At 38.6% G+C, this 8,741-nt stretch overlaps 1 pseudogene across 1 annotated transcript; it reads right to left on the reverse strand.

Moving 5' to 3' along the window:
* Positions 1–6,751: 6,751 nt before the first annotated feature.
* Positions 6,752–7,669, reverse strand: LOC117080049 (annotated as a pseudogene). Its single transcript, XR_004435704.1, has one exon. The product of XR_004435704.1 is annotated as a 60S ribosomal protein L6-like (transcript).
* Between the last annotated feature and the right edge of the window lie 1,072 nt (positions 7,670–8,741).

Raw genomic sequence — 8,741 nt, forward strand, 5'->3', positions numbered from 1 at the left:
CCAATTATGTAGTCAGAGGAGTTTCATTTTATTCTTGTTTCAACTTTGTACATGAAATTGGGAAATTACTTGCAATTCCTTGATCTTGATACTTTACTCTTTGTGAAATGGGTGTTAATAATGACCATGTTTTTAAGGCATATTTTTGGAAGAAAGTGAACTGGTATTGGTATAACTCTGTAATTTAAGGCACTAATGATTTCTTTGGAATTATTATTTGATTATTCAATTATGGTACACAAAATGAGACTAAATTATAGTGATGGTCCAATCATAATCTATGTTGCCACAGCTGCTATTTAATAGCCGGCTGGCATGTTAATTCTTATATAACCCACATGTCTCCAGACCTCATTATTTGCTGGGTATAAATGATTTTGTATGGCATTTCTACCTACATTTTAAGAGCTTATTGTTCAAATTTGCTAGAACACAACTCTTTCTGACAAAGCACTTGCTTCAACCTAAGAAGCTTTTATTGGTGTACACAAGAGGTGTTCACATGCGTTCAAGAATAGGTGCCCATTTTTTCTCTGCTCTTTCCTGCTGATCCAAAGACATTCAATGAACTGTTTTAACTCGGAGAATCTGCCAGTGTCTGTACTCTGCTTCCTCAGAAAAATGCTACTTAAGCCAGGATTCTGTCTCCTGGGTAATGGGACATGCGAACCTTTAGTGGAGCCAAACGGTACTCCCTTGCCTTCAGATATTATTGAAGCTTAGCTGCCCCCTGTTCTCAGCAGAAATGAAAGGATTATCTCTGAAGAGGTCAGTTAGAGTATAAAAGGCTTTGCTGACTGGGTGCCATATACTACAATAGCATTTTTATTTTTCTATCTTTCCCTTTTCTCTATTAAGTGACTAAATATAAACTATCTGAATGTTTCCTTCCTCTTGTGCAAAACATTTATGCCAATGAGAAGTCACAGTTTCTTTGGTGCCAATCAAAGAGTAAAACGAATAAAACGACTTCAGTGGCAGCAGTAATGGCAGAAGCAGCAATATCAATGGTAGTAATATAATTAGAAAGAAAATCACTGTAATAATGGCCAGTAGTCAGTGGCTGACCACGGACCCAGCATTCTGTTAAGTACTTTGCATTTATTATCTGCTGTCTTCACAACCCATCTTTCAAGCTGGTGTTTTTTACCGCAAGGATCAAATCGTCCTTCTTTCTAACCACATTATTTCTTATGAGCCGATTGGAGAACATAGTTTCACTCAGTAGTCAGGCTGGCTTCTCTGGAAATCCATATGAAGTAGAAAAAAAGGTATGTCACCCACTGCTTGGCATAACTAGATAATCAGAGTCCTCTCTGCAGGGAGGTACATCTGAAAAAGGAGAGAGGAAGGAATTGGTTAGGCATACTCTGTTCCTTTCAAATTCGCAAATTAGGTAAGTCCCCCTCCTTTCCAATAGTGGAGTGAAGGAAGGTGTAGAGAGAATCTGGAAGAGTCCATTCCATAGACTTCCCTCCTGGAAATGGACTGCAAATTTCTTTTCCATTGTGGAAACACAAGTCAAGTGAAATCAGTGCCTCTTCACTCTAACCCACAATAGCTACTATTATGAACCCCATTTTACAGATAAGGAAGCAAAGACATTGAGATCAAACCTCCCAGGTCACATGCATAACAAGTGAAGGATAGAGACTTTGAACGTATGTCCTCCTGATCCCAGAGTCTATGCTTTTAAGGCTCCTTGGGTGCAGGTGAATGAGGGGTTTTGGCTGACATCTAGACTTATAAGAACTACTTTAAAAAAAATCAGTGGGTTAAATGTAGCCTGATTAATACACATGTAGACTAGTTGGTAAGGAGTAAATATATGCAAGGGAATGGATGTTATGGAATTCACTTGCATATGTTAGCAGCACTAATACTATTGAAAGCATGCCCTGTTGCTGTTACAAATGTGTGATCCAGTATTTCCTGAATACAAAATGTGATAGGATACTGTAGCATAAAGTATAAATGTGACAGACTCATTTGCACAGATTTTGGCAAGTCCTCAATATTTCCCTTCAAGTTTCATTGCCTCTAACTACAAAGTGTAACAACCCATAAGGTATACAGAAACTGTAATGAAACTCTTCTTGAGTGCTTTCATGCTTTTAAATGTAGCATTGTTACAGGTTGCAAAATTATGATCACCCTGGAACCAGTGGTGATCTGTTTCTGGAAAGAAACATGATCTGAAAGAGTGATTGCTGCTCTCTCCTTCTCCCCCTGCCCCTACTCCTCTCACTTACTTCTTTCTTCACTCAGAGGTTGCGCATGGATCATTTTTCAAAGTCAGTCACCTTTGAGAACCTTCCCTAAGATACTTTCACAAAGCTCATTCATAGCAATGTTCAGAGCACACTTTTATCCCTAATCTCAAAGGAAAAAGGCCCTTTTGATGTCACAAACCCATTGAGCAACCCCAGCATCTATGGAGATGTACTTTGCCAACAGTTTTTGCCTCTTCTCACAGTTGGCTCCCATAAACAATATGAGCAGCATTAATTTTGATGTGTAAGACATTTGGCTAATAGAAAATTATATCTGAAAAACATTTGGAGGTTTCTACAGTTCCTCTTTACAAATATCTAAATATCAAAGTTAGTTTGCTTATGTCCTAGCAAACTAACTTAAGTGGCTTTACAATCATTGTATCTCCACTATTTAAAATCATACCAGAAGAACTTCTGTGGGAGCAATTAGGAAAGCATAACAATAAAACAGGTACATTGTTCTAATGACCTATGCCGGAGGATTTTCCTGATAAAACCCTATCTCTTAGGACTGCCCTAAATTTATTCTCCTACAGTTTAGGCACATAGAAGTTTGAAATTGGCAGGTTCTTGCTTTTGCTCTTTCTGAAGACTCCAGGGAAGAATCCTTCCTGCTTCCTCTGGGCCACTGGCAGTTCCCAGAAATTCTTGGGATTCCTTGGCTTACAGCTATATTACTCCAATTTCTGCACTCATTATCGCATATCCTTCTTCCCTGTGTGTGTCTTTAAATGACCTTTTCATAAGGACATCAGTCATTTAATTTCAGGCTCACCTAATTTAGTATGACTTCATCTTAACTATTTACATCTACAAAGATATTATTCCCAAATAAACCCACATTCTTAAGTTCTGTTAACCATGTTTTTGTTTGTTTGTTTGTTTGTTTTGTTTTGTTTGTTTGTTTGTTTGTTTCAGGTGGAGGGTGGTGGGGGTGGTAACACTATTTAACCCAGTACAAATCCTACATTCAGTAAGTACCAAAGAAGGCTTATTACACATAACTATTTGGCTACTCTCCCAGTGATCGTCCTCTAGAAAGGAAAGCTGCTAACATATTGAAATATATAGAGCCCAGTGGAAGATCAGTTCTGTTAAATGGTTGTGAGAATAACTCCAGGTTAAACACTGGCACAAAAACAGGTAATCTACAGTGGCATTCAAGACGCAAAAAGAGGAACACATCTTGACAAGAGAATTCACCACGTGGCTTACATCATACATGGGAAACAGACTTAAGTAACTAAAGTCTCATTGCAAGTCATTCAACTAAGAAATATCAGTCGACTCATAGATGAAAGTGCCTTATGAATTCCACAACAAATATGTTGTGGTGCCTACATACGCCTTTGTATTTTTCCCTCATAAACGGTTTTCTCCTACTTCTGTTTTTTTATATTTCCAGTGAGTACTTAATTCTGACTACCCAATTTGAAGCTATTTTTATACATATAGTTTTCTCTTTTATTCTACCTGCTAACCAGGTGACTTTGAGCAAACAGCTTTTAAATAGCAATGATGCCTTCTTCATAGGATTCCTATGATAATAGAATAAAATAATCGAGTAAAACACTTATTATAATGCTTAAAAATTTATAAGTACTAAAATAATATTCTATTAATTTTTTGAGACCTATTCATAAACACATTCGAGATAATATAAAAATATTTATCAATACGGAGGATTTGGCAGATAGCCAGTAAGTATCTAAATATGTGTTTACTTTTTATTTTCCGATGTATTATAGGAACTTGAGGGAAAGGAAATGTCTATCAGTTGTAAGACTGATCTTGGCCGGACGCGGTGGCTCAAGCCTGTAATCCCAGCACTTTGGGAGGCCGAGACGGGCAGATCACGAGGTCAGGAGATCGAGACCATCCTGGCTAACACTGTGAAACCCCCGTCTCTACTAAAAAAAAAAAAAAATGCAAAAAACTAGCCGGGCGAGGTGGCGGAGGCGTGTAGTCCCAGCTACTCCGGAGGCTGAGGCAGGAGAATGGCGTAAACCGGGAGGCGGAGCTTGCAGTGAGCTGAGATCCGGCCACTGCACTCCAGCCCGGGCGACAGAGCGAGACTCTGTCTCAAAAAAAAAAAAAAAAAAAAAAAGACTGATCTTGCACCTTGGGTTTTAGGGGTCATCAATAAATACTTATCAAATGTGGAAATAAGTGAGAATTATAGCATTGGAAGTGATGTAGAAAATCATCAAGTCATCATGTATTGCAGTGGCTTTCAAACGTGGGCATCACTCATGCTTTCATTACTTCATGCTCTGCCTGGCACATGAATGCTCAATACATATTAGTAGGATTAATCGTTTCATTTTTTTTCCTGTATTCCCAAAGATAATTTTATTAACTTATCCTCATGTCATATGTTAGATTTCTAAATGTGTTTATCTGACGTAACTGTTATTTGGTCTCTTTGATCTACATATCCCCAGTTCTTCTCCCCCCTGCTCCACTTGTGGTAACCCCTGATGTATTTTCTATTTTGTATATTTTAGCTCTATTTTTTCTTCTTGAGTTGTATGTTTAGTGCAGATACCCATTCACCTTGGACTTACTGAATATAGAACACTGAAGAAGAGGGCAGGGCAGAGAGAAATGTTACCTTAAACCAATTTTATAACCTATACTCACAAACCCCAGAGTTTAAGAGTCACTGATTTAACAAGTTTTCCAAGTCCCTTGAACACCTTGAACAAGTTTATAAAACACATGATTTTTCTTTTCTTTTTTTTTTTTTTAACCTTTACATCTTTCACAAAATGCTTACTCACATGGCCCAAGGCATGACACTTTTTTTTTTTTAATTAAAGCAAATCTCAACTCTGTATACTGCTTTTAAAGAAAGTTATATTTATTCATTCAATCATTCCATTTATAATTATTTATTGAGTAGCTAGTATATGCCAGGTACTTTGCTAGGAACACAGTGGGTGATGAAGACAAACTTAGTCCTTGCCCACGTGAAGCTATGGTTTAGTGGAGAGGGCAAGCAGATACATCAAACAAAGATTTTCTCATAGTGTTATATATTTTGATGGTAGAAAGTGCTATGAAGTGCAAACGTGCAAACACTGAATTGCAGACAGGTGACTTACCCTAATTCAAAGTGGAGATGATCAGATGAAGTTCATTCAAGGACAAGATGATAAATTTGACACCTAAGGAATGGGTAAAAGTTAGCTACAGGAAGAAAGGGAAAAATGTGTTCTAGGTAGAGGATTAGTAAATTGGAAGGTCCTACAACACAAACGATTTAGGAATGCTGAAGAAACTTAAGTTTCATGCATGTCCGTGTGAAGAGACCACCAAACAGGCTTTGTGTAAGCAATAAAGCTTTTTAATCACCTGGGTGCAGGCGGGCTGACTCCACAAAGAGAGTCAGGGAAGGGAGATAGGGGTGGGGCCATTTTATAAGATTTGGGTAGGTAGATGAAAATTACAGTCCAAGTTGGGTTGTTCTCTTTCGGGTAGGAGTAGGAGTCACAAGGTGCTCAATGGGGGAGTTTTTTGAGCCAGGATGAGCCAGGAAAAGGAATTTCACAAGGTAATGTCATCACTTAAGGCAAGGACTGGCCATTTTCACGTCTTTTGTGGTGGAATGTCATCAGTTAAGGCAGGAACAGAGCATTTTCTCTTCTTTTGTGATTCTTCAGTTACTTCAGGCCATCTGGGCATATAGGTGCAGGTCACAGGGGATGCGATGGCTTAGCTTGGGCTCAGAGGCCTGACATTAAGAAAGCCATGTGGCTGAGGCAAAGTGATCCGGAAAATCGTCTCAAGGGCAGGGTAGTGACAGGCAGGTGGGTATTAGATTATGCAAGATTCTGTAGTCCCAAGTTACAAAGGATTTAAGACAGTGCATCTCTTCTCACACTGACCCACTGGCACACTGGAAACATCACCAAAATCCTGAGCCAGCCATTCAAAAGCTGAAGACTGATTGTTTTTCCTAAATGATTTATCCCTCTTAGTGCCCTGTGTTGTTGTTGTTTTTTGTTTGTTTGTTTTGTTTTGTTTTAAAGAGACCATTCACTTTGCATATGTAGGAGATAAGAGCAGATCAGGTTATCTCAACCCACCAGAACATTTATTCTATATCCCTCAAATCTTCTCTAAATAAAATAATTAACTTCAACAATGTTTTATGCAGTTTTATTCATATATTAATATTTTAAAATGCAAGTTCTGGATAGACATACTCAGAACAGAATAAAAACAGAAAATTTCCTCATTATCTTGGTAAATAGTATATACTGTGTAATCATAGCACCATTTCTTCCTTGCACAGGTTTCTCTCATTAACATAATATAGCATATTATAGTTTCTTAAGTATGTTAATTTTGGGGTATGATCCAAATGCATAAAATATTTATGTCCAGGATTAGCACAATTAAGATGTTCACAGCATCATTCAATAGTAATTGTAGAAGTCTGGGGAATCAGACTTTTTTTTTTTTTTTTGGTAGTTAGCTATTTAATGAGGTTCTTAAGACATTTAGAACACCAATTTGTGAGGATAAATTCCATTCGTCAGGGCAAAAACAGATCGCAGGTAGCCCTGGAGCTGAGGAACAGCTTTGATTTTTGGTAGAATTTGTGAGTCCACAGCTTTCTGATCAATCTTGCGCTGCTCTGTAATCTCGTATTTCTCTTTCTCTGTGTCGAAGATCTCACCTTCCTGGTGTCTGGGCTTCCGCAACTTCTTCTTGAAGTAAGCATCAGTAAGATGTTTTGGGATTTTGACATTGCTGGTATCGATTTTGGTTGAGGTGGCAATGAAAAATTTCTGGTGTGTTCTTCGTAGAGGAACTCGATTGAGGACCAGAGGTCCAGTCACAAGTAACAAGCCACTAGCCAGCTGCTTCAGGAAAACCACCCTCTTGCCCCTGTGGCATCCGGTGAGGATGATCAGAATGGTCCCGGGGTAATGCTGGCTCGCAGTTTTCTCACGTGCTGACTGAAGGGTTTTTTGCCGTGGCTCAACAGCTTTCGAGGCACATCTTCAGTAGGATAATATCTAGGCATTTTGCGAAGTTTAACCACCCGGGTACCACCGTTCTTGTCACCACCAACTGGTTTTGTAAGAGTTGCAAGAACCTTCTTCTTTTTCTTTTCAACCTTGGATTTAGCGGCTAAGAACTTCCTCTTGTACATGGCCTTTCTGGAATACATGGCAGATCGGGAATACCTGCCAATTCCTCTGACAAGGACAGGGTTGCGGCTGCAATGGGGCTTCCCCTTCTTGGGCTTCTTAGCCTTGAGGTTACCCTTTTTCACCTTGCCACCAGCATCAGCCTTCTTGGCTTCGGGTTTCTTCTCTTTAGTATCTGGCTTCTCAACTTTTTCACCCGCCATCTTGCAAGATGGGAAAGAGAACTAAGGGGGAATCAGACTTCTAATTAGTGGAGCCTCGGTTGTGTGTTTGCCCGGGCACATGCCAGATCACTGGCCAGCAGTGTGGTCCAGATATTACTTCAGTGTAAGCAATTTTTTGTAAGTAGAAGCACCTCTTTTCGAGAATTTTCTTTTGTGTGTGTGTGTTTTTTTTTTTTTTTTTTTTTTTGGCTGCTCACTGTTATTCTAGATTAGGCTTGGTTGATTGCAGCCGAACTTGAGAAATAAGGAAATTATATCTTTGGTGCATTTTCTTCCTTTAGTTAGAGATTATTCTTCAACCCTTGCTTTCCCCTCAAGCACCCAATGACCTCATGATATCTCTTGCCTACCCTTTCCAACCACAGTATTGCCATGCCCTATACTTAATTGAAACTCAGTTGCTGTGTGTCTTATTTGTTCCATATTCTTCCACTTCTTTTCTAAGGACACAACCGTGATATAAATTATGGAGTCTCGGAATCAGAATCAGGGCTTCTGGGTGCAAATCTACATACTAGTCTTTAATTCTTGGAACCTTGGTTTTCTTATTTGTCAATTAGGGTCATAAGGGTACTTACACCACAGCATTTTGTAGGACCTACATATATATGAATGTATTTTGCAATCTGCAAGGTCCTGTGGAGATATTTTATCTTTTTACTAAATGAGAGTATGTGGGTGTAGAGTAAGCCAGTCTGCTCACAAATTAAAGAGAATTCAATTATCTCATTTCAGCTAATGGTAGTGTATCTTTTAGATAAGTTTTTTTTTTTTTTCTTTTTACTATACCATTCCATCGTATCCCTTCCTAGCCAGACTGTAGATTGGCTATGTAGACATCATTAGAGTTCAAATTAACTGTGAAAAGAGAAGCAAAATCTTATATTTACATCTAAACTTTCCAAACTTGGCTAAACATCAACATTATTTATTAAATTAATCCTTACATATTACAGCTGTGGATGCAAAGACAGGTTGAGGAACTGTGATATAACTATTAGTATTTAAGGAACTACTAAGGGCCACTTTTGTCAAGGCACTAACTGGTAAGAACCCTCTTCCTGGTCTTTTGGTAT

This window comes from Trachypithecus francoisi, unplaced genomic scaffold (genome assembly GCF_009764315.1).
Source record: "Trachypithecus francoisi isolate TF-2019V2 unplaced genomic scaffold, Tfra_2.0 Lachesis_group8, whole genome shotgun sequence".
Lineage (NCBI taxonomy): Eukaryota > Metazoa > Chordata > Mammalia > Primates > Cercopithecidae > Trachypithecus > Trachypithecus francoisi.